This window comes from Ochotona princeps, chromosome X (assembly GCF_030435755.1).
Source record: "Ochotona princeps isolate mOchPri1 chromosome X, mOchPri1.hap1, whole genome shotgun sequence".
NCBI lineage: Eukaryota > Metazoa > Chordata > Mammalia > Lagomorpha > Ochotonidae > Ochotona > Ochotona princeps.
The window spans coordinates 5,530,181-5,555,264 of NC_080865.1; the positions used below are offsets into that span (position 1 = coordinate 5,530,181).

At 45.4% G+C, this 25,084-nt stretch overlaps 1 protein-coding gene and 1 pseudogene across 2 annotated transcripts in view; one reads left to right on the forward strand and one right to left on the reverse strand.

Annotated features, from left to right (window-relative positions):
* Nucleotides 1-296: 296 nt before the first annotated feature.
* Nucleotides 297-414, reverse strand: LOC118760447 (U6 spliceosomal RNA; annotated as a pseudogene).
* An 11,095-nt stretch (nt 415-11,509) lies between these two features.
* WNK3 (WNK lysine deficient protein kinase 3) overlaps nt 11,510-25,084 on the forward strand; it is a 151,288-nt gene continuing 137,713 nt past the window's right edge. For both annotated transcript variants that reach the window (XM_058658932.1, XM_004598302.2), the window contains exon 1: nt 11,510-11,787. The gene's annotated coding sequence lies outside the window, so the exon portion shown is untranslated. The remainder of the gene's footprint in view (nt 11,788-25,084) is intronic.

Below are 25,084 nucleotides of genomic sequence, written 5' to 3' on the forward strand. Positions count from 1 at the left end.
CCATATGGGATTCCGGCACATCCAAGGCGAGGACTTTAGCCGCTAGGCTATTGCGCCAGGCCCCATGATGGACTTTTGAGGAGTGCAACAGTAAATGTGAGCTCTCTTTCTCCCAAATAAATGAACTAAAAAATATTTAAGGTTTATTTGTTTTTATTTGAAAGACTGATGTATAGAGAAAGAGAGATAGAAAAGGCTCTTTAATCTGCTGTTTGAATGGAACCGCCAGAGATAAGCCAGTCTGGAGCCAGGAGCTAGGAGCTTCCTCTGAGTCTCCCATGTAGGCCCAGGGTTCCAAGGAATTGTGTCATCCTCCCTGCAGCATCATGAATTCGCGTGTCATTCTTGCGCAGGGGCCATGCTAATCTTCTCTGTATTGTTTCAGTTTTATATAGGTGCTGCCAAAGCAAGCACCACCCTGCTGCTTTCCCAGTTCTAAGCAAGGAACTGGATCAGAAGTGAAGCAGCCACTTATGGGATGCTGGTCCTAACAGGTGGAGGATTAGCCTGTAGAGTCACCACACCGGCCCCAATAAACTAAAAAATTTTGAAAGATCACTGTTGGGACCCAGCGCGGTCGTCTAGCAGCTAAAGTCCTTGTCTTCCACCTGCTGGGATCCCACATGGACCTTGGTTCTAATCCCGGAGGCCCCACTTCCATCCAGCTCCCTGCCTGTGGCTTGGGAAAGCAGTTGAGGATGGCACAAAGCCTTGGGACGCTGTACCCATGTGGAAGACCTGGAGGAAGTTCCTGGCTCCTGACTTTGGATCGGTGCAGGACCGGCTGTTGTGGTCACTTGGGGAGTGAATCATCGGACGGAAGATCTTCCTCTCTGTCTCTCCTCCTCTCTGTTTATCTGACTTTCCAATAAAAATAAATCTTTTTTTAAAGAAACATTTTAAAAAAATGTTCAACACTTAAAACAGTACTGTTGGTTGATATCAGAGGTGAGCAAGAAACATCAGACGATAGGCAGGGGATTTGGCAAGGAAGTTGATGCAGTTTCGATCCATATACATCATCCTGGAAGTGTGTCAGATCTTAAGACTGAGCTCTGGGTTAGGAGGAAGTCGTGTGAGGGGAACAGCCTGGTGCAAGGCTTTAATGCTTGACTAGATTCTGTAAGATGATAAAAAGCCAAGAGGTCAAACACCAAAACCGGGGAACCAGATGAGACATAAACTTCAGCCATTTTCAGCCAGGGTGCTGGTAGTGTAGACATAGCTGTTGAGTCAGAATCTGACACTTGTGCACTGAAACCCCGTGAATGGATGACCGCCTAAGCGCATGCAGCACTTACTGTTAGCAGCACGCACATGACAACACACTCACGGCCCTGTAATAATTCTGAATTATTATTTTCCTTTTCACATGTTTATGCCTTATCTATTCATCTGCATTCTAAGTCTATCAGAGGCATGGGTTATAATTGTGTGCTTCTCTTTCTTCCATGTAGTAGGATCAGTATAATTAGTTTGCCCAGGTATTTCCTAAGTCTCAGTGCTCTCTCTCTCTATATATCTTTAACGTCACTCCTTTTCCAACATTCTTGGCCAAAAATTGTTTAGCAAGGTAATTTACACTTATACTTTAGCATATATGAGTATATTCACTTTTTAAAATAATGTGTTCTTGAAAAGGAAGGTATGGCTTAAAACTGTGCAAATGAAAGGCAATTTCCCTCGAGAATTGTGAAAGATATAACTTTGCCACTCTTAGTTTGTTTAGGTGATTTTGTTTTTGTTGCTCCAGACATTGCATGTACTAACCACACAACCTCAAATGAGGCAACCATTATTAAAATCACGTTGTGGAACCTTTCACAATGTTCTTCAGGTCAACAGGTATACCGGCCGATTTTACACAATTGTACTGTACGCTTTAGTGTGAGTATACCTCAATTTGTCCAACCATTCCCTTAATTATGGGACACAGAATTCTTGGTGCTTTGATTTCTCTAAGACAGACTTGGGTGATGCAAAGGTTAAGTCTACGTAGCCGATGCTGTAATGGCCTTATTAATTGGCATTTACCCCTCTTCTATCTTTTTAACAAAATGTTAGTTTTATTCAAGTATCCAGCATGTAGAATCCTGATCTCAAGAAGGGTGGTCTATATATTGTGTGTAATCCAGGTTTGGTAAAAGAACTGTATGGATGAATATGCTGGGGAAATTTCTGGGGGGAAAATTCTGCCTTTAAAAGAGAAGACTGGGGCCCGGCACGGTGGCGCAGTGGTTAAAGTCCTTGCCTTGGGCTTGGCAGCATGGCCTAGTGGCTAAGGTCCTCGCCTTGATCCCATATGGCCGCTGGTTCTAATCCCGGCAGCTCCACTTCCTCTCTATCTCTCCTCCTCTCAGTGTATCTGACTTTGTAATAAAAATAAAATAAATCTTAAAAAATATATATATAAAAAAAAGTCCTTTCCTTGAAAGCCCCGGGATCCCATATGGTCGCTGGTTCTAATCCTGGCAGCCCTGCTTCCCACCCAGCTTCCTGCTTGTGGCCTGGGACAGCAGTTGAGGACGGCCCAAATATTTGGGACCCTGTACCCGCATGGGAGGCCCAGAAGAGCTCCTGGCTCCTGGCTTCGGATTGGCTCGGCTCCAGCCGTTGCGCTCACTTGGGGAGTGAACCATCAGAAGGAAGATCTTCCTCTCTGTCTCTCCTCCTCTCTGTATATCCGGCTTTCCAATAAAAATAAATAAATCTTTGGGCCCAGCGGCGTGACCTAGCGGCTTAAGTCCTCGCCTTGGAAGCCCCGGGATCCCATATGGGCGCCGGTTCTAATCCCGGCGGCTCCACTTCCCATCCAGCTCCCTGCTTGTGGCCTGGGAAAGCAGTCGAGGACGGCCCAATGCATTGGGACCCTGCACCCGCGTGGGAGACCCGGAAGAGGTTCCTGGTTCCCGGCTTCGGATCGGCGCGCACCGGCCCGTTGCGGCTCACTTGGGGAGTGAATCATCGGACGGAAGATCTTCCTCTCTGTCTCTCCTCCTCTGTGTATATCTGGCTGTAATAAAATGAATAAATCTTTAAAAAAAAAATAAATCAATTCTGACAAACAGAAAAAGAATTGTTTCAAAAAAAATAACAAAAGAGAAGACTGGGCTCTCCCTGGCTTCCCTGGCCATTGTTTCTGCCCTGGAGTCGAGTTTCAATGTGCAGATTCAGCAGCTCATGGTACACAAATGAAGAAAAAGCTTAGCACCAAACAACCAACGTGTCCGAAACGGTGGAATGGAACAATCTACAAAGTTCATGTTCTTTTCAAAAAATACATTGATTTTAAAAGACAAGAGTATATATCTATATATATATTTATTGTATACAGCACGTTGTTTTGAAATATATGTTATGTAATGGTTAAACAATCTAATTGACATGCATTAACCCCACATACTTTTTTTGTGTGTGCTGAGAACACTTAAAACCTACTGCCTCAGCAATTTTCAAGAATACAATAGGCTGTTATTAACTTTAGTTGGCTTATTGTACAATAGGTCTCCTGAACTTCCATCTATCTAAGTGAAATTTTGTATCCTTTGACAAATGTCTGCCTCTGGTAACCACCTTTCTATCTCTTGCTTCTGTGAGTTCAACTTGTTTGTGAGATCATGTGCCTGGCTTATTTCACCTAAAATAATGTCATTTAAGTTCATCCATGTTAGTGAAAATCCTAGGATTTCTTTCTTTTTGAGACACACATACACATACACAGAGGGAGACAAAGGGAGGAGAGAGAGAGAGAGAGAGAGAGAGAGAGAGAGAGAGAGAGAGAATGTGGATGAGCACCAGTGCACTGGTGCCTCTATACACTGATTCATCCCCCAAATGCCCGAAATGGCCTCAGGCTGGGAGTCAGTAATGCAATCAAGGTTTTCCATGTGGGTGGCAGGAACTCAATTACTAGTTTTAAAAAATGTGATTCTTATTTGAAGAGCAAGAGAAGGGTCAGTGCTATTGCGTCTCAGGGAAAGCTGCTATTACAGCACCAGTATCCCACATGGGCACAAGTTTTTGTCCTGGCTGCTCCATTTCTGAACCAGCTCCCTGCTGGGAAAGCAGTGGAGATGTCCCAGGTATTTGGAGCCCCGTACTCACCCCAAGTGGGAGGCCTGAAGGAAGCTCCTGGCTCCTAGCTTTGATTGGCTCAGCTATGACCATTGCAGCCATTTGGGCAGTGAACCAGGGGATAGAAAATTTTTCCTTCTGTCTCTCCTCTCTCTTTTTCTGTAATTGTGCCTTTCAAATAAATAAAGCAATCTAAAAAAAAAAAAAGGTAACATTGAAAAAGAAATGCAAGAGAAATAAGAGATATTCCATCTCTTAGTTTACTCAACCCAAGTGCCCATAACTGAAGGAGTTGGACCAGGCCAGGCTGAAGTCAGAAGCCAAAAACTCTATCTGGGTTTGCCACCTGAGGGACAGAGACACAAGTACTACAGCTAACCCTTGCTGCCTCCCAGGGTGCACAGTAGCAGGAAACTGGAATCTGAGCGGTGGCAGGAATGGAGTCCAGTCTGGATATGTCTACCCCAAGGAGTCCCTTAACTGTTGTGCCAAACGTGCCCCCATGCCTGCAATTTTTAATTTTTCGAAATGTCTACATTGTTTTCCATAATGGGTTGCTAATTTCATTCCCACCCACAGTGTGCAAGGCTTCCCTTTTCTTCACATTCTTGTCAGTACTTGTTCTTACTTGTCCTTTTTGATAATAGGTAACCTAATAGGATCAAGTGAAGCTTAACGTTATTTTGTTTTTAAAAAAGATTTATTTATTTTTATTTGTAAAGCAGATTTTGCAGAGGGAGAAGGAAAGACAGAGAGGAGTGGGAGAGAGAGAAAGAACGAGAGAAGAGAGAGAGGTCTTCCATTAAGTGGTTCACTCCTCAAGTGCCACAACAGCCAGAGCTGAAATGATCTGAATCCAGGAGGCAGGAGCCCCTTCTGCATCTCCCATGTGAGTTCAGAGTCCCAAGTACTTGAGCCATCCTCCACTGCTTTTCCGGGTCATATGCAGAGAGCTGGATCAGAAGTGGAACAGCCAGGAGAGAAAGTGGCATCCATGCCAGTACCACAGGGCAGAGCATTAGCATGATGTGCCACTGCACCAGCCCCAAAGCTTACATTCCTAATGTCCTTGACCCAATGTTCCAGATGTCCTTCTATGTGAGAAAGATTTCTATTTGTTTAAATCACTATTGATCAGGTTTTCTATCACTTGGAGTTCAAATCCTTCTGAACTGATGTAGATTTTTAATTTCATTAGATTCATGCAGATTATTTTGCCAAAAAAAAAAAGGTTGGGGTGATTCTTATTCCTATCAGCGATGGGGAGGGGAGATGTACATGAATGGACATTCCATTTGGAATTTATTTTTCTCTGAGCCATAAAGAAGGGATCTGGCTTTGCTTTCCTCTTTCTGTATAATCCACTTTGAAACCATAATTTATTAAATGTACCTTCCTTTTTGCACAGAATTGGAACAGAGAAATATTTATATTTTCTAGAGTTACTAATATTAACTTCTATATCTTCTTCTGCCTTTCCTCCAAACCACATTGGTTTATTATTTTAGGGGAAGGGATGTGGCAAGACTACAACTGATTTTTTTTTTAAGATTTTATTATTATTGGAAAGCCGGATATACAGAGAGGAGGAGAGACAGAGAGGAAGATCTTCCATCCGATGTTTCACTCCCCAAGTGAGCCGCAACGGGCCAGTGCGCGCCGATCCGATGCTGGGAACCAGGAACCTCCTCCAGGTCTCCCACGCGGGTGCAGTGTCCCAAAGCTTTGGGCTGTCCTCGACTGCCTTCCCAGGCCACAAGCAGGGAGCTGAATGGGAAGTGGAGCCGCCGGGATTAGAACCAGCACCCATATGGGATCCCGGGGTGTTCAAGGCGAGGACTTAAGCCGCTAGACCACGCCACTGGGCCCCGACTACAACTGATTTTGACTTGCCAATCTTTGTGGGTTTTTGGGGGTGTGTGTGTGTGTGTTGCAAAAGTTCAAGTTAGTAGAGGAGGGAAATCAGCGGTACAAAGTGTCTTGACCAGATAATAAAAGATTTAATGTAGCCTACAAAGAGATTCTGTCCCTTTCTGACCTATAAGCCTGGTTATTACGTATCACTATCAGAATCATCCTTGGGTTATAGTTACAGAGGACCTGTGTCCCACTGTCTGGTACCATTTCTGGGTAAACAGAATCTTCCAGAACATGCTCTGGTTTAGGCAACCCTAGCAAGCATTGTGAAGCGGCTGGCAAGACCCCAATGTAATTAAGCACTTGCCAGAGCATAAAGGAACATTGTGGATAGAGGCAATGGACCACTGACTACTAACCTGCGTGGTCTGATGAGCAAGAATCTAATGAACACCCGCCCCTGGGCATCAGCAGAGGGTAATAGCCCAGAACTGTCTGTTGGACCTGGGGCAGACGAACATCAAGGAAAACTGACCTTGCAGCCTGGGGGCATGGCGGGGCTTGGGCTCTCAAGCGGAATCATAGGCAACAAAGTTGCAACAAAATGTTTAGAATGTGGTCTAAAACTAACTGGGCTCCAACTGTTGCTTGCCAGCTAGCTTGGGCAAGTTATACAATCTTTTGTGCCTTGGTTTACTAATTTGAAAAACAGTGATAATAATGGCACTTACCTCATAGGATTCAATGAGCTTGTAGAAATCACATGTTAAATGATACTTAATTATTGACTGCCATTATTATTGTTATTGTTGTTGCTATAATATACCTGAGTGGGTAGACTGATTCCTACCTGCTACCTGAGAGATTCATGACAAGAATGCTTTGAAAGACAGAGCAGTAAGTAGAACCGAAGGAGAGGAGGAGAAAGAATGCCAAAGAGGAAAATCAAGTGACACCTGGTTAGCACAAGAGACTGACTTTTCTGATTTTCAGAAGACTTGATTATGACATGCTATACATTTATAAAAGAATGTATCTTCCTCTGGAGAGGGAAGGGCTGTTCTTTGCAATCCCAACTCAGGCTCTGCAGACTCCCTGCATGAAGCTTTGCAGAGGAGGTTAGGATCCTGGCGACTGTAACTTTTCAGAACACCAAGTGTACTTCTTTTTAGGGTATCCAAGAGTTGATTGCCAAGGCAATCTGCCACCTAATGATATGCCCTGGCTACATGAGCGAAGATCCTGTCCGGAAAGAAGAGACTAGATGATTGTATGACTGAGCTATTGCATTGTCCATCCTGAATTGTGCAGTATTTCTAAGACAGTCACCGAGCCAAAGATTGTTGCTCGTTTCTGAGAGAAGCAACTTGGTGCTGGGAGGAAAGAGAGTTGCCCAGGAGAATCCCTAGCTGACCCTCCCCCTCAGTGTGAAATTCCCCCAGGGCCAAGGCTTCCTGGAAAAAAGATCACTCAGGCATCCAAGCTCCAGGAGTACATTTTGTTTGCTGGGATGCTAAGATTTAGTAGAGGGAGAAGGTGGCTCAATAGTCACCTTGAAAAATAAACACATTTTTAAAAGATTTATTTATTTTTTATTGGCAAGGCAGATTTACAGAAAGAAGGAGAAAGAGAGAAAGCTCTTCTGTCCACTGGTTCACTCCCCAAATGGATGCAAATAGCCAAGAGCTGAGCTGAGCTGAAGCCAGGAGGCAGGAGCCTCTTCCACGTCTCCTACATGGGTGCAGGGTCCCAAGGCTTTGGGCCGTCCTCTACTGCTTTCCCAGGTCACAAGCAGGGAGCTGGATGGGAAGTGGAACAGCCAGGACATGAGCCAGTGCCCATATGGAATAAGGTGTTTTCAGGCTGAAGATTAGTCAGGCAGGAAAACCATTTCTCAGTTTCTAGCTTTTGTATTCCAAAAGTAATAAGCATTTAGGGAAGGGAGGCTAAGTTTTAAGGGCAGAGACCAAGTATCTGGGTGAGCAAACTAGATGGAAGTAAGATTTATGCAAACCTTATAGGAAGATTCTCTCTATCACTGTCTTTTCCTGGTTGAGGGGCAGAGGAGGAGAGGGTGACTGTGCAAGACAAGGACTGGCAGGCGACCTCAAGAAAGGCTTGTGTGCCCCCGCGGTGGAGGAAGTGCACAGAAGCATAGCACTTGCAGGCACCTGTATGGACAAAGGGCTGAGCAGGATTTGGGGAACTAGGAACAGATAAGGTATCCTATCCCTCCTTCCCAGGCCTCAACATGCTACCTGAACTGCTTAAACTGGGGTACCCTCTGGGAAAAGAATGCCAAGAGTGGCCGATACAGGTGCGCCTTTGGCAACATGATGCTGCTTGGGATGCCTACATCTCTTATTGTAGTGCCTAAGGTTGAGTCTTGGCTGCGCTTCCACTTCTGGCTTCTGCTGATGTAGACCACAGAAGGCAGCAGGTGATGGCTCAAGCATCAGTGTGGGATGATGCAACCCATGGTGGGAAACCGACATTTGGTTTGGGGCTCCTGGCTTCAGCATGCTCCATCCCTGGATATTGTGGGCATTTGCTGAGTGAACCAGTGGATGGTGGGAATGTCCATGTCTGTGAGCCTTTCAAAATTTTCCAAAATTTATTTATTTATATATATATATATATATATATATATATATATATATATATATATATATATATATATATTGCAGTAACCTGGCCAAAGGAGGGCATAGAGTTAAAAATTGAGTTCCGGAAGCAGTTACAAGTCTCCCATGGCTGAAGCAGTTAGTGAACTGTACACTTTGAGACTCACTTGCAGGTCCACCTTGCTATCTGAAGTAGTCAACAAACTGTGTGGTAGGAAGGAAACTAACAGCTAGCAGGGCTATGAAACCAAACTCCACCCACACCCCTGTGCAGAGCTGGGGTCTACAAATGATTCCAGTGAAAGCTTTTGTAACTTCTTGGCACCAGAGCGAAGTAGAGTGTTCAAAGGATATATTACTGGAATAATGAAAAATCAAATTACAGGTGGTTAATCTAGTCAAGCTTTCTGTTTGAGGAGTGGCAACATCTTAAATGTCACTTGAGACATGGTGGCAATGAGCACGGAGGAAGGGAATGTCCTCTGACATACATTGGTGAGTAGCTGTAATTGCCAACTCCCCTTTCTGCCGTGCAGTGGCATTTGCACTGAGTTATGGACTAGATTATCCTGAACAGAAGGGCACATAAGTCAATAAAAGCTCTAAATGAAGGAGGCCTTGTACTTAGATGGGGAGCAGCTGTTGGATTTTTTTCCTTTACTTTCTAATGCTTATAAAAATCGCACTAGTTAATAGTTACTTAGTAAATGTTTGGCGGGACTTCCAGAGAGAGTTCACATCCAAACAGATTCAAGGGCTGATATTCACAAACATTGTTCTGCATCGATGACATCATCACACTCGGAATCCAAGGAGGCAGGGCGGGTGTCACCCAGGTAGCCGCCTTGCTGTTGGGAAAGGTTGGTGTGTGCGGTGTTGGTGAGGGGTAGGGTAGCTTTGGGAAGTAAACGGTGGTTATCAGCGTGTAGTTACCGTCTTGTGGGAGTCAGGACCTACAAAGATTTGGAATAAGTTGGTCATCTTTGAAACTACCCCTGGATGGTTGGTTGGTTGATCCTGTTTTCCCGACAGTAGTAGATGCCAAGTGAACAGGGAAAGACGTAGCATCTCCATGGGCAGGCAGGAAAGAAGGAACGTGGGAGAAGCTGTGTGCAGGCAGAGGCACTCCACCTCCCAAGCCCTATTTTACTCTTAGACTCTCCCTGCGTTGTCCAAATTCTTATGGGTTTGACTTTATTAAGGGCATGGTCTGGTTTCTTTACATTTTCTGTCGATCTTTAAAAAGAAAATGGTAGAGACAAGAGGACTGCAAGTTCCCCATCATTACCTCCCACTTGGACATTGGAAACCTCAGAGTGAAGTGTTTTGATGGGGCTGTTCTTGATGAGGGGGAGGAAGGTTGAGGCTGTAAGGCCTACAACAGGTGAAGAAAAAAAAAAAAAAAAAGAATCCAAGGAGGCTGAAAACGGAGAGGTTGGGGTAACTCAGTGGGGCACTGAGGCTGATTGGTTGAACCTGTTTTTTTTTTTTTTTTTTTTTTTTTTTTTTTTTTTTTTTTTTACCATACACCCTGCTGTCAGGGTTTCCTGGGTGAAATCCCACCCTTCAGGACCCTGCTTGCAAGGACTGAGAAGGCCAGATACAGCCTAAAGGATTGCAAAGTGTTGGGCTCTTTAGTGAGCACACCTGTATTCAAGTTCTAACTTGGCCACCCACAGTTGTGTGAACTTGATCAATTCATGCCCATTTAGTCGGCTTAGCCTGAGTTTACTTTGCTGTGAGTCAGGGTTGATGTGAAAATGACCAGCGCTGGCGACCTGCACCTGATCCCGCGCAAGAAGCACTTAAAGAAAGCCGTTGCCCTGAGCCTTAACAGGTAGTGACAGTTGGAATGAGGCAGTTAGAGAGGCCGGCGTTTGGGTGGGAGGTGGACGGTGCGAGAGTTGAGAAGAGAGCCAGCCTCAGGGGGCTGGTAGCCTTTCGCATGCGCGCCACCCATCTAGGAACCCGGCCGAGCAGCCAGGAGGCGGGGTCGGGTTTCTAAAGAGGTTGCTATAGCATCGAGGGGCCTAGGGAGGTTAACTGAACCCTTAAAGCGTTGCTCCCTCCCCCACTCGTCACCGCTGGGGTCCAGGGCCATTGTTACAGGCAAAATGGCGTCGCTAATCCCCCCTGCGGTTAGAAGCCTTGGCAAGGCTAGAGGATGAGAGTGGGAATGAAGGTGGGAAGGAAAACTACAATTCCCAGGGTCCACCATGGCCGCCCTGCGAAGCGCAGGGCACGTGCCCAGGCCTAGCGGTTCCATGCAGTTCAAAATGCATTTCCTAGCTTTCCTTCCCCGTGCTGGCTTGGGCTTGTTTCCCAGTCCCCTCCGCGCGTACACTGCAGTCCTGGGTCGGGGGGTGGAAGGGGTTAAGCCGAGGCCGTTGTCCTCAAAAGGTAAGCGGGAAAGCGCTATTTGACAATCTGTGCTTCGACTTTTAATCGCGAAGCCGGCAGGTAGGAGTGTCGCGAGAAACCCCGAGAGTTGGGGGGAAAAAAAAAGAGGAGTGCGGCGCGGCGGGCGCGAAGGTGCCGAGGTCGCACCTCCCGGCCGCCCCGGAGCGCCTTCAGCCAGCGGCTGGGCCGGCACGGAGCGTGCGCGGCCGGGGGCTGTGAACAAGTAGTGCGCGTGGGCCTGGACTTTATTATTATTAGGGTCCGGGTAATAAAACAGCTGTGTAGGGGAGGCAGCGCTGGCGAAGCCCCCGGAGTCCTCGCGCGTGGCTTCTTAATGTCATTTTGGTTTTTGTGGTGAGAAGGGGAAGGCTTTCTCCTCGACGCGCATCCCCGAGGCGGCGGGCGGGGGCGCAGTGCGCACGCGCCTCGCGGCCAGCGGGGGGCCCTGCGGAGTTGGGGCTGCTGCGCTGCCTCCGCCCCTCCCCCGCGCCCGGCCTCCTCTCCCTCGCCTCCCCTCCCCTCCCCGTCCTCCCCTCCCCGTCCCCCCTCCGCCCCTCATTCGCTCGCCCAGCCAGCTGAATTCCCTGGCTGGAGTACGCCTGCGCCCAGTCAGCGCCGGGCCGAGCGCGAGCTTGGGCTCGCCTCCCGCCCCGCGGCTCCTCTAACCCCGCCCGCTCTTTTACCTACCGGCCCTAGCCTGGCCCGGTGGGCTCGCGGGGAGACGCTCCGGCGCGCACGCGCACACGCCGCGAACCCAGCTCGAGACCTCGAGGAGGGGAGTAAGGAGCATCGGAGGAACCCTTACCAGAGGCGGCGGCGGTGTGCCTGTTAGGTAGCTATGCTGTGATATGGGGACGCGGCGGGGTGGGGGGTGGGGGGTGGTTGGCTGCAGGAGATTTGGGAGAAGGGTCAGGGAGAAACGGAAAAAGAGTGTGGCTCCCGCCGTGAGAATCTTGGAATGTGGTGAGGGTCCCGAGCCGGCTGGGGCACTGAGACCGAGAGGGAGGAGGCCGGGGGGCGTGTCTGCAATCGGGCTGCGAGATGAATGGGCCGGGGATGAATGGAGGGAGGCAGCAGTGGCTGAAGAGTCTGTTCGGAGTAAGCGCCCTAGTAGGGGGCCCGGCTTGACCGAGGCTAGGGTGAGTGCCATTCCAAATTGGTGCTGGCCGCTGAGGCCAAGCTCCAATCCTCGAGGTGGTCCGAGCTGCTGTTGACTAGGTACGATGAAAATGAAGGGGGGGGGGGGAAGGAGAGTGGGGAAGGGCGCATTGGGGGATTGAGGTGCGTTTTTAAAAATTCTGTTTTTATTCGCGGGGGTGGGGTGGTGCTGGTGGTGGTGGTGGCAACTTTGGTAGCCGGTGAAAGACCAGGAGCCAGGCAAGGTGCGGAGGTAGCAGCCCATGATTGACAAAAGGCTGAGTGATCATACAAGTGAGATTAAGGCTACCCGAAGGGAAGATCGCGTCGGCTGTGCAAGTTGAGTGAGGCTTCACTGGGTTATACTGCTGAGAATGAGGCTGGAGAAAGAGTGCATTGACTTTACTGGTTCAGGGGATATGTGACGGTCGATGGCACTGCACCTGAGGAAGGGATATAGCTGCTTAGTTGTTTCTTAGGTTCAAGGAAATTGGTGAGTGCTATCTACTGCTGTGTGTTCCGCGACTGACAGAATGGAGATATGCAGGGCATGGGACACAAGGGGTTAGGTGGCTTCACTGTACTGGGAAAGGTTTTGTTTGACTAGATAAGAGCAGTGATATATCTAGGTAGTACCCTGCGAATGGCAATTCTGCAAGTGTGTATCTCCCTGTCTTGGCAGTGGATACTGTTAAAACGAGACTGAGCCCTCAAAACCGCACCTGACTACTATCCTTATTCCTTGTTGAGAGTTACTATTGATTGAAACAGTTGCTTGACTAAAGAGTCTTTGAGTTGTAAAAATCTCGGAGTAGCGATTGTATCCAATTTTCACATACTTTGTTGCCTGCTTTTTGTATCTTTAGTAAATTGTCATCCCAAGACGACTTCTGCAGAGGTCATAGAGCAGCAGGTGTCTTTTGAACGGTTTCTGTCCTTTGCTTTGATGCTTTGAAAAACTGCTAAACTGCTAAAACAAGGCAAAGATACTTTCTTGAAAGGATAACTGAAATGCACAAAAGGTGATCTTGGATGCTCAAATAATTATGTGGTTTTTGTCATCTTGAACTTGTTTGCAAATTGCCATTTGCTTTTTTTGGTGTGAGTTTAAGTTACAATAGATTGCTTTGACATTTTGTTCTCTGATTACTTATCTTGAGAATGTCATGTGATGATTTCATTTATTTCATTTTGTTCCCAGGTCAAGATGAATAGTTATGAAGTTTTAACTTTTCATTATTGTAATTTTTACCAACATGTGTTCAAGTCTCCTGGAAATGTTGCAAACTGGAGAGCATTGTCATCCGGCTATTCTTATGGTGTTTCAGGAATGTAATCCTGGTTCTGGCTGACTCCAGCTTGAATACAAAAACTAATAGAATTCTCATAGTCTCTGAGATTGAGATTGATATCAAGTTTATGAACTAGACAGGAAGTTTAAAGGTATCTTGTGAGTTAAAATGTTAGATCCACTCTACCAGGCAATGGAGCTTCCCAGATCTGAACTAGTTTTCCTCAAATGGCAGGGTGGTCAAATATTGAGGCTTATAATTCAAGCAAGCATGATATATTTGGGGAGTGGAATAAAATAACCTTGGACTCTTCTGCTGAGACTGAAAGGAAGAACTACCGTCCTAGTTAGTAGCCCCTGCCTATTCTAACAGGAAGACCTAAGGCTGATTTGTGATGTCAGCTCTTTGCTCCTGTTGGCCCCTTCTACCTGGACAGTTCTCTCCCCAGCCCTTTGAATTTGAACTCATTCTTTTTAGGCTTACCTCCATTAACATTCCTGAACACTTTTCTGGCTTCCTGGCCCCCACCCCCCACATTCTCCACTAGAGTAGCTGCCTCTTCTCCAGAGTTCCCATTACGCCTTGATCCTAATTTTATTACCACACTTTGCTTGAGAGGCAGGCAAGAAAGTTTCCTCTTTTTATCTCAAAGGAAAGGGGGGCAGGGAGCCTTGCCCTAGGAAGGTGGTGGTAGACCCTGGGACTCTGATTTCCCCAAGTTACCCATCGCTCAGTCAGTAAATGGCAAAGCCAGTCTACAGATGACCCAAGCAGACAGATGTAAAGAAAATGACAACTGTTTTATCACTCTCAGAGTTCCAGCAGATAATTACATAAAAAATAAAGGCAGGCTTAGATTTTTGTGTATTTTCTGGGGGAGGAGAATTGTATATAAGGAAAAAATTCTTTCTCAGTCTCACCTTAGTATAAGTAGAGCAACCCTTTTTGCAGATATGCTTGATTATGTCCCTTGGCTAAAAGCCAGAATTCTTTTCAAGGGGTGGGTCTCTTCCATTTTTGTTTGAGTTATAAAATTTATGGCATTGTTAGGAAATAGTTGATGGCTGTAAACGACATCTATAAAGGTATTTGTTTAGAAATTCCCAAAGCTTCCAAAGTAGAATTGTTGTCATTTTGAATTGTTTTTGTGGAGCTTATTAGGAGGTACTTGGTTTGAAGAAGGATGGGATTGACTTATTGAAGAAGTATAGACTCCTTCCCGGCTCCCCCAACCACAGACTTTTCTCTGGAGCTTTTTTTTTTTAACAAAAATGGAAATGAAGTGCATTGTTTTCTGTGTTTTGGTATGGTAATTTTTTGTGAAGAGATGCACATAACACGGATTTATTAAATTATTTATTTAAATATATATTTTATTTTTATTGGAATGTCAGCTATACAGAGAGGAGGAGAGAGAGGAAGATCTCTGTCCAATAATTCATTCCTCTAGTAGCCATAACAGCTGGAGCTGAGCCTTTTCCAGGTCTCCCACATGGGTGCAGGTCCCAAGGCTTTGGGCCATCCTCCACTGCTTTCCCAGGCCACAAGCAGGGAGCTGGGTGGGAAGCAGGGCCTCCCGAATTAGAGCTGTTGCCCATATGAGATCCTGGCACCTGCAAGGCGAGGACTTTAGCTGCTAGGCTAGGCTACTGTGCCGGTCCTCAGATTAACCATTTTAGCCATTTTGAAGCTTCATTCAATAACTTCAGGATGTGCAGCTAGCACCATTATCTAGTTCTGAAAGATTTTCTGGTTTTCCCATAGCCCTCATGACCATTAATCTGTCATTTCTTTATATATAATGTGTGTATTTACATACATATGTATATATATGCACTTACATGTATGTGTATATATGTGTGTATACTATATATATTATGTGTGTATATTGTATATGTGTACATACATAGGTTTATTTACTGGAGAGGCTCATACACACACACACACACACACACGAGAGAGAGAGAGAGAGAGAGAGAGAGAGAGAGAGAGAGAGAGAGAAGAATGAATCTTGCATCTGCTGATTTGCTCCCCAGTCGGCAGAGCTGGACTGGTCCAAAGCCAGTAGCCAGGAGCTGCTTCCTGCAGGGGCCCAAGGATTTCATCTGTCTTTTTTTTTAAAGATTTATTTATTTTTTTTATTGGCAATGCAGATATACAGATAGGAGAGACAGAGAGGAAGATCTTGTATCCAATGATTCACTCCCCAAGTGGCTGCAATGGCCAGAAGTGTGCCGATCCAAAGCCTGGAGACAGGAGCTTCTTCCTGGTCTGCAGTGCGGGTGCAGGTCGCCAAGACTTTGGGCCGTCCGCGACTGAACGCGTCCTGGTGCGTTAAAGGCGAGACTTTAGCCACTAGCGCACTGTGCTGGGCCCTCAGCCATCTTCTGCTGCATTCCCAGATGGATTACCAGGGAGCTAGATTGGAAGTGGAGCATGGGGACCTGAACTGGTACCCTTAAAGATGTTTGGTGCTTCAGGAGGAGGCTTAGCATGTTTTGCCATGGTGCCTGTCCCTAGCCGGCTATTTCTATGGACTCATAGTGTATGTGACTTGTTGTATCTAACTTCTTTTACTTAATCTTTTTTTTAGCATTTTATTTTTTAAAGATTTATTTGTTTTTATTAGAAAAGCAGATTTATAGGACCCGGCATGGTGTCCTAGCGGCTAAAGTCCTTGCCTTAAACACACCAGGATCCCATATGGGCACCGGTTCTAATCCCGGCAGCTCCACCTCCCATCCAGCTCCCTGCCTGTGGCCTGGGAAAGCAGTTAGAGGACGGCCCAAAGCCTTGGGACCCTGCAGTTGCATGGGAGACCTGGAAGAGGTTCCTGGTTCCTGGCTTCGGATCAGCACAGGTTGAGCTGTTGTTGTCACTTGGGGAGTGAATCATTGGACGGAGGATCTTTCTTTCTGTTTCTTCTCTCTGTATATCTGACTTTGCAATAAAAATAAATAAATCTTAAAAAAAAAAAGAAAAACAGATTTACAGAAAGAAGGAGAGACAGAAAGATCTTCCATCTGCTGGTCCACTTCCCAAGTGGCCGCAATGATGCGAACTGCACCAATAAGAAGCCAGGAGCCAGGAGCCAGGATCTTCTTCCAAGTCTCCCATGCAGGTGTAGGGTCCCAAGGCTTTGGGTTATCCTCTGCTGCTTTCCTGGACCATAAGTAAGGAGCTTGATGGGAAGCGGAGAAGTCAGAAAACGAACTGGCTCCCATATGGGGTCCCAGTGCATTCAAGGCGAGGATTTAGCCACTGAGCCATCCCTCTGAACCCTATTTAATATGTTTTTGACGTTTGCAGGTGCTATAGCATGTACTGAGACTTTATTTCCTTTTATGGATAATCCTGCATTGTGTGAATATGCTATATTTTGAATATCCATCCTTCTATTTATGAATATTCCAACCTTTTGGCTTTTGTGAATATTGCTGCTCATGAATATTCCTGTACAAGATTTTGTTTAAATACCGTTTTCAGTTATTTTTCATATGTTGCCAGGAGTGAAATTGCTGGGTCATATGTTAAGCCCATGTTTAGTTTGTTGAGGACCCATCAAATTTCTTCATAGTAGCTGTAGCATTTTACATTCTTACCAGCCATAGATGAGAATTCCAGTTTTTTCGCATCATTACCAACATTTGTAGTTTTCTTTTCTTTCTTTTTTTTTTTTTTAATTATAGTTACCCCAGTGGGTGAGAAGGGGTATTTTCATTTGGTTTGTATTTCTCTAATGACTAATGATGTTGGGTATCTTCTCATGTACTTGTTAACTATGTTTTGTAGACATGTGTCTATTGAAGTCTGTTAGCCATTTTAAATTTGCTTTGTGTGTGTGTGCTTGTGTGTTTTTAAAGTTTGTTCATTTGGAAGGCAGAGATACAGCGAATGGAAGTGAGACAGAAAGAGCATCTTCCATCTGCTGATTCATTCCCCAAATGGCCAACATGGCTGGATCTGGTTTGAATCCTGGTGGCTCTACTTCCCATCCCGCTCCCTGCTGATGTGCCTGGGAAGGGAGCAACAGAAGGCCCAAGTGGATGGGACCCTGCAGCCATGCGGGAGAGCCGGAAGCAGCTCCAGCTTCTGACCTTGGCCTGGCCCAGATCTGGCCCTTGTGACTACTTGGTACTGAAGTGAATCAGCAGGTGGAAGATCCTTTGTGTTGCTCCTTCTCTCTATGTGCATCTGTCTTTCAAATAAATAAATAAATTTTGAATAAATGAGATTTAAATAAAAATAGAATTTTTAAGTAAAACAAATTTTTATTGTTTTTTTTTAAAGAATTATTCATTTTATTACAGCCAGATATACACAGAGGAGGAGAGACAGAGAGGAAGATCTTCCGTCCGATGATTCACTCCCCAAGTGAGACGCAACGGGCCAATGCGTGCCGATCCGATGCCGGGAACCTGGAACCTCTTCTGGGTCTCCCACGCGGGTGCAGTGTCCCAATGCATTGGGCCGTCCTCAACTGCTTTCCCAGGCCACAAGCAGGGAGCTGGATGGGAAGTGGAGCTGCCGGGATTAGAACCGGTGCCCATATGGGATCCTGGCATGTTCAAGGCGAGGACTTTAGCCGCTAGGCCATGCCACAGGGCCCCAATTTTTATTGTTTTGAAAGCAGAGTACATAGAGAAAAGGAGAAACAGTGGGAAAAGATCCTCTAGCTGTCAATTTAGTCCCCAAGTGGCCGCAGTGGCAGGAGCTGTGCCAGTCCAAAGCCAGTAGCCAGGAGACTATTCATGGTCTCCCACATGGGTTACAGGGTCCCAAGGACATGGATCATCCTCTGCTGCTTTCTCAGGCCACAGGCAGGGAGCTGGATGGGAAGTAGAGCAGCCAGGACATGAACTGGCATCCTACTGGTGCCACAGGATGGAGGTTTAGCCTATTGCAGCATGGCGTTGACCGTTAAAAAAATAGATCCAACAAAAAAAGGAAAGAAATAGATGCCAAATCAATTGCCATATTGATTTTTCTTTGTGATTTCTTTGAAGAACTTTGCAGTTTTGCTCTGTTATCTAGCTTTTAGATCCATTTTGAATTCATTTTTGTGTGTGGTATGACGTAAGAGTCCAGTTTCATTGTCTTACCTGTGGATTGAGTTGTAAAATTGTGAAATACATTATACACATTGCCCTCAGTATAATCAGTTATATAAAGCTATTTTATAGTGATAGCTAATCATTCTTCATGCCAATTATGCCAGAGAAATGTTTCTGAATACATTTTTAAAAATATTTATTTATTTATTTTTATTGGAAAGGCGGATATACAGAGAAGAGGAGAGGCAGAGAGGAAGATCTTCCGTCCGATGGTTCACTCCCCAAGTGAGCCGCAACGGCCGGAGCTGAGCCGATCTGAAGCCAGGAGCCAGGAACTTCTTCCGGGTCTCCCACATGGATGCAGAGTGCCAAGGCTTTAGGCTGTCCTTGACTGCTTTCCCAGGCCACAGGCAGGGAGCTGGATGGGAAGCGGGGCTGCGGGGATTAGAACCAGCGCTCATATGGGTTCCTGGGTGTGCAATGCGAGGACTTTAGCCGCTATGCTATCACTCTGGGTGCCTGAATACATTTTTGAAGGTTGTACTTTACATTTGTGGGGCTCGTGCAAAGTTTCTCGTGAGTCAGTGAGACTTTTATGTTCATGAAACATCAGTATGACAAGCTAGATCATCCTCATGGTAAAGTTACGTAACTGTATGTTTTTCTGAGAGGTGGGGTAAGTGGAAGAAAATGAGAACAAGAATGAATGTATCCTGTCCATTGGTTCACTCCCCAGATGCCTGGAACAGTTGCAGTAGGAACTCAATCTAGGTTTCACCTCTTCATGTTAATAGCCCAGTCACTAGAGTTATTATCATGGCCTGTGGAGTCTGCATTAGCAGGAAGCTGGAGTCCTGAGCTGAAGCAACAGTTCTATTTTGTGCGGATTAAGTGGTAGGAGAAACACCCACCTCTCAAAAGAATATTTTTGTTTTCCAATTGTTGGTGTAAAGCAAATCTTCACTCACTACTTGGGGGAAAACAGATGTGATCTGTAATTATGTTTATTTAACCAGAATTTGGCATTAGACGTATCTTAGATTTATGTATATCTGCATGTCATGTGGTTTATGATTATTTAGATTTGGAACATATCCAAATATTTTAATCACCATATATATATATTAGTTGGTTCTTGTGGATACCTCATTTGTGGATCCATATATAATCACTCATGTATTATTCAGTTTATTTAGGAATAGTGCAAGGTGATAGTTTATAGTTGTAAAAATGAGATAAATTTTAGTATTTATCACAGTGGTAGATCTCAGCCTTTAGTTAAGCATAACTAAGATAGAGATGTTATTTTGAATTGCTTTTATTTTTTTTTTAAAGATTTATTTTTTATTTTTATTACAAAGTCACATATACTGAGAGGAGGAGGGATAGGAAGTGGAGCTGCCGGGATTAGAACCAGCAGCCATATGGGATCAAGGCGAGGACCTTGGCCACTAGGCCTTGCTGCCGAGCCCCTTGAATTGCTTTTAAAACAAAGGGATGTATTTTAAAATAAGAATGGAAAATCTGATTATTTTCTCTACTGTCAGGAAATAATTTTTGTACTGCTGAGCTGTTGCAGCGTTTCCATTTGGAGTTAGCATTTGAAGATTTTTTGCAAGAGGACACACACACAAAAAAGGTGGAAAATATGTAGTTCAATTGCTGAGGACCCTTTTGAAGGGCTGGATAACTTATTCTGAAGTTGTTAGCCCAAGTAAATTACAGTCTGTAACTTGCCCCAGTATCTGTAGGTGCTACCATTCATTCAACAAGCATTTATTGCATTCCTCCAATGTGCTAGGGTCAGTATATTGGGAGTTGGTGAAAAGGAAGCAAAGCAGGCAATTATCCTGCCTCCTTGAAGCTTTTATGACAGGAGGATGACAGATGGTCAACAAATAAAACAATTTAGAAAGTAAATGCTAAGAGGAAAACTTTTGAAAGAGTGCAGAGATGTTTCGGGAGGAACTGCTTTAGTTCAAGTGACTTTCAGTGCCCTGGATGTTGAAAGACCAGCTAGGATGTCCTGATGGAGGTTCCAGGCAGTGAAGGTAGGATTCTGATTTGGGCCTCCTCTTTTCACCCTTTTTCTCTTTCCCAAGTATCTAGTATGTTGTTGTTGTTGTTGTTGTTGTTGTTGTTATTGTTATTTAATTAATTTAGAGAGAGGGCCCAACATGCTTAGTGGCTAAATCCTTGCCTTGAAAGCACCCTGATCCCATATGCGCGCCAGTTCCTGTCCCAGCTGCCCTACTTCCTAACCAGGTCCCTGCTTGTGGGCTGGGAAAGCACTGGAGGACTACCCAAAACCTTGGAGCCCTGCACCTCAATGGGAGACCCAGATGCTCCTGGCTCCTGGCTTTGGATTGGCTCAACTCTGACAATTGCGCCACTGGACCAGCAGATGGAAGATCTTTCTAGCTTTCCGTCGCTGTAAATCTGCTTTTCCAATAAAAATTTAAAAATCTGTAAAAAGATTAATTTAGAAAGAGAATGAATGAGTGCGCTAGTGCTCCCATCTTTGGTTCATTCCTTAAATTTCCACTTGGACTGCAGCTGAACCAGACCTGCCTGAGCTGCAGGTTTATGTTGGGAATTCAGTCTAGATCTCCCAAGTGGCAGACCTGAGAAACACAGTTACTTAAACCAGCCTTGATACCTGCCAGGCTCTGCATTACTAAGAAGCTGTAGCCAGAAGCTAGGGCTGGGAATTGAACCCAGATACTTTGATATGGGACATAGGCATCTTAACTAACAATTTTTTAAATAGATCTATTTATTTTTATTACAAAGTCAGATATACAGAGAGGAGGAGAGACAGAGAGGAAGATCTTCCGTCTGATGATTTGCTCTGCAAGTGATTGCAATGATCATAGCTGAGCCAATCCAAAGCCAGGAGCCAGGAGCTTCTTCCAGGTCTCCCATGTGGGTGCAGGGTCCCAAGGCTTTGGGCCGTCCTCCACTGCTTTCCCAGGCCACAAGCAGGGAGCTGGATGGGAAGTGGAGGTGCCGGGATTAGAACCGGCGCCCATATGGGATCCCGGGTGTGCAAGGCAAGGACTTTAATCACTAAGCTATTGCGCCGGGCCCCTTCGCTAGCAATTTTTTCACTACTAGGCTCATTGCCTACACTTTAGTAGATTCTTTTATCCATTATTTTATTGAATGAAAGTTTTTTTGAAGACAGTGTCATTTTTAGCAATCTACAGTTATTCAAAAAAATTTATTGGGCACAAAGAGAGAGGGGAAATGGGAGAGTGCAAGCGAGAGAGAGAGAGAGAGTCAGAAAAGCTCTCATCTATTAATTCACTGCCCAGATGTGTGCTGCACGTTGGCTGACCGGAGCCATAAGCTGAAAACTCGGTGTAGGCCTCCACATGAATAGCAGGAACCCAGTTCCCTAAACCGTCACTGCTGGTTCCCAGGGTTTCCATTAGCGAGATGCTGGACTGAGAAGCTGGAATCAGGAATCAAACACTGGTATTCTGATACAGGATGCATAGGGTTAACCACTAGCCTGAATACCCATGTGAATGAAAATTTTCATGTCACTTTCACTGTTTGAACTTCCTCTTAGGTTTCTTAGTATTTAAAGTGAGTGACGGGAGCAGGCATTCTGGTGCTGTGGGTTAAACTGCCACTTGGGATGCCACATCCCATATCCGAGTGCTGTTTGAGTCCCAGTTACTCTGCTTCTCATCTGGCCTTGTGCTAATGCATCTTGGATGGTGGCAGATGATGACTCAAATCCTTGAGTCCCTGCCGCCCATATAGGAGACCCCAAAGGTGTTCTGCGTTACTGACTTTCGCCTGGCCCAGCTCTGATTATGAGCTTTTTTTTTTTAAAGATTTATTTTTATTTTCATTACAAAGTCAGATATACAGAGAGGAGGAGAGACAGAGAGGAAGATCCTCTGTCCACTGATTCACTCCCCAAGTGACTGCAACGGCTAGTGCAGTGCTGATCCGAAGCCAGGAGCCAGGAGCTCTTTCTGGTCTCCCACATGGGTGCAGGGTCCCAATGCATTGGGCCGTCCTCTACTGCTTTCCCAGGCCAGAAGCAGGGAGCTGGATGGGAAGTGGAGCTGCCAGGAATAGAACTGGTGCCCTGATTATGGGCTTTTGGGTAGTGGATAAACAAGTGGATAGAAGTTTTCTCTTTCTGTCACTCTGCCTTTCAAGAAGATGAAAATAAGCAAACAGTAGAAAATAAAATAGATGAAGAAATGCTTTTTCGCAAGCAAAGCAAAATGAAAAAAACATGAGTACATTCCTTCTGAGAAGAGAGGGTGCTCCCCAGTGAGACTTTCCCAGTAGTGGGAGGTGGCCTAGGTCCCAGGCTTGTCCCAGTGTGATCTTCTTATTTGTTACTTGTTCTTATTTGTTACTTAGCAAACCAAAGCACTACCTACTTTGCAGGGTTTCTTTGCTAGTCAAATGAGAAAATTTACTCTTTGTAGATTTATACAACTGCATATGAAATGCAGAGGGTTCTATTAATATACTTTTGGAATCAAAGTATCTCAATTTGAGAAATGTTTTCCCAGCAATTTAAAGCTTGTATGTTGTTACCCATCTGGTAACTTTTAACACCAAATGTCTAAATTCACTGATTAATCAGCAGAGGTTGGGTTCTTAGAAAGTGGTAATGTGCTGGAATGTAAGTTGGATTTAGGGCTAGAAAAGGAATTCTACGGTTCTGCTTTTACTAGCTCTTCAAAGGACTTGGGCGAGACGCTGAACTTTTAACCCATGCTAATTTTTAGAGTTTAGATACATGTCACGTACCTCTTAATAATATTGTTGTTAGAACTAATTAAGTTGGGCCCGGCAGCATGGCCTAGCGGCTAAAGTCCTCGCCGCTAAAGTCCTCGCCTTTAACGCCCCGGGATCCCATATGGGCGCCAGTTCTAATCCCGGCAGCTCCACTTCCCATCCAGCTCCCTGCTTGTGTCCTGGGAAAGCAGTGGAGGACGGCCCAAAGCCTTTGGGATCCTGCACCCACGTGGGAGACCCAGGAAGAAGTTCCTGGCTACTGGCTTGGGATCAGATAGCACTGGCCGTTGCGGCTCACTTGGGGAGTGAATCATCGGACGAAAGATCTTCCTCTCTGTCTCTCCTCCTCTCTGTGTATCTGACTTTGTAATGAAATAAATATATCTTCAAAAAAAAAAGAAGTAATTGGGGCCCAGCGACGTGGCCTAGCGGCTAAAGTCCTCGCCTTGAACGCCCCGGGATCCCATATGGGCGCCGGTTCTAATCCCGGCAGCTCCACTTCCCATCCAGCTCCCTGCTTGTGGCCTGGGAAAGCAGTCAAGGACGGCCCAATGCATTGGGACACTGCACCCGCGTGGGAGACCTGGGAGAGGTTCCTGGTTCCCGGCTTCGGATTGGCGCGCATTGGCCCGTTGCGTCTCACTTGGGGAGTGAAACACCGGACGGAAGATCTTCTCTGTCTCTCCTCCTCTCTGTATATCCGGCTTTCCAATAATAATAAATCTTAAAAAAAAAAGAAGTAATTAAGTTGATGAAGTTGTTCTTAAAACTGTAAAGCAAGGTGGAATGATAATAGATATAATAATATAATAGATATTTAGGCTTTGTGGGCCATGGAGTGTGTGTTGTACCAACCTTGGACAATACATAGGGTCATTAAAAAGTTCATGGAAAATGCTCATTATGCCAGAACTATGCATGAATTCCAATTTTTTTGCACTGAAATAGACTTATTATTTGATATCATTTCTGCATTAATTTGAATTCCCTTTGTAGGTAAATTAATGAGTGTGGTTGTGTTTTAATAAAACTTTATAGATCCTGAACTATGAGTTTAATAATTTTCATGTTATAAAATTATATTTTTCTTGATTTTTTGTTAAAAAAATATTTTATTGGGCCCTGTGGCATGGCCTAGCGGCTAAGGTCCTCGCCTTGAAAGCCCCGGGATCCCATATAGGCGCCGGTTCTGGTCCCGGCAGCTCCACTTCCCATCCAGCTCCCTGCTTGTGGCCTGGGAAAGCAGTTGAGGACGGCCCAATGCATTGGGACCCTGCACCCGCGTGGGAGACCCAGAAGAGGTTCCAGGTTCCCGGCTTTGGATCGGTGTGCATTGGCCCGTTGCGGCTCACTTGGGGAGTGAATCATTGGACGAAAGATCTTCCTCTCTGTCTCTCCTCCTCTGTGTATATCTGGCTGTAATAAAATGAATAAATCTTTTTTTTTTAACTTTTTTTTTAGATTTATTTTATTTTTATTACAAAGTCAGATACACTGAGAGGAGGAGAGACAGAGAGGAAGTGGAGCTGCTGGGATTAGAACCAGCGGCCATATGGGATCAAGGCGAGGACCTTAGCCACTAGGCCACGCCGCTGAGCCCTAAAATGAATAAATCTTAAAAAAAAAATTTTATTCATTCGAAAGCCAGAATTACACAGGAGGGGGCGGCGGAGAGCACGAGAGAGATCTTCTATCCACTGGTTCACTCCCCAAGTTGTCCACAGTGACCAGGGCTGGGCCAGGCTGAAGCCAGGAGCCCGGAGGTTCTTCCATGTTCTTTGAATGTTTGCAACTACTTAAAAATATAAGTATTTCTATTAGCTTATGGTCATTTAGTCAGAGTAAAGTGGGTTCGGCCTGAAGGCTACAT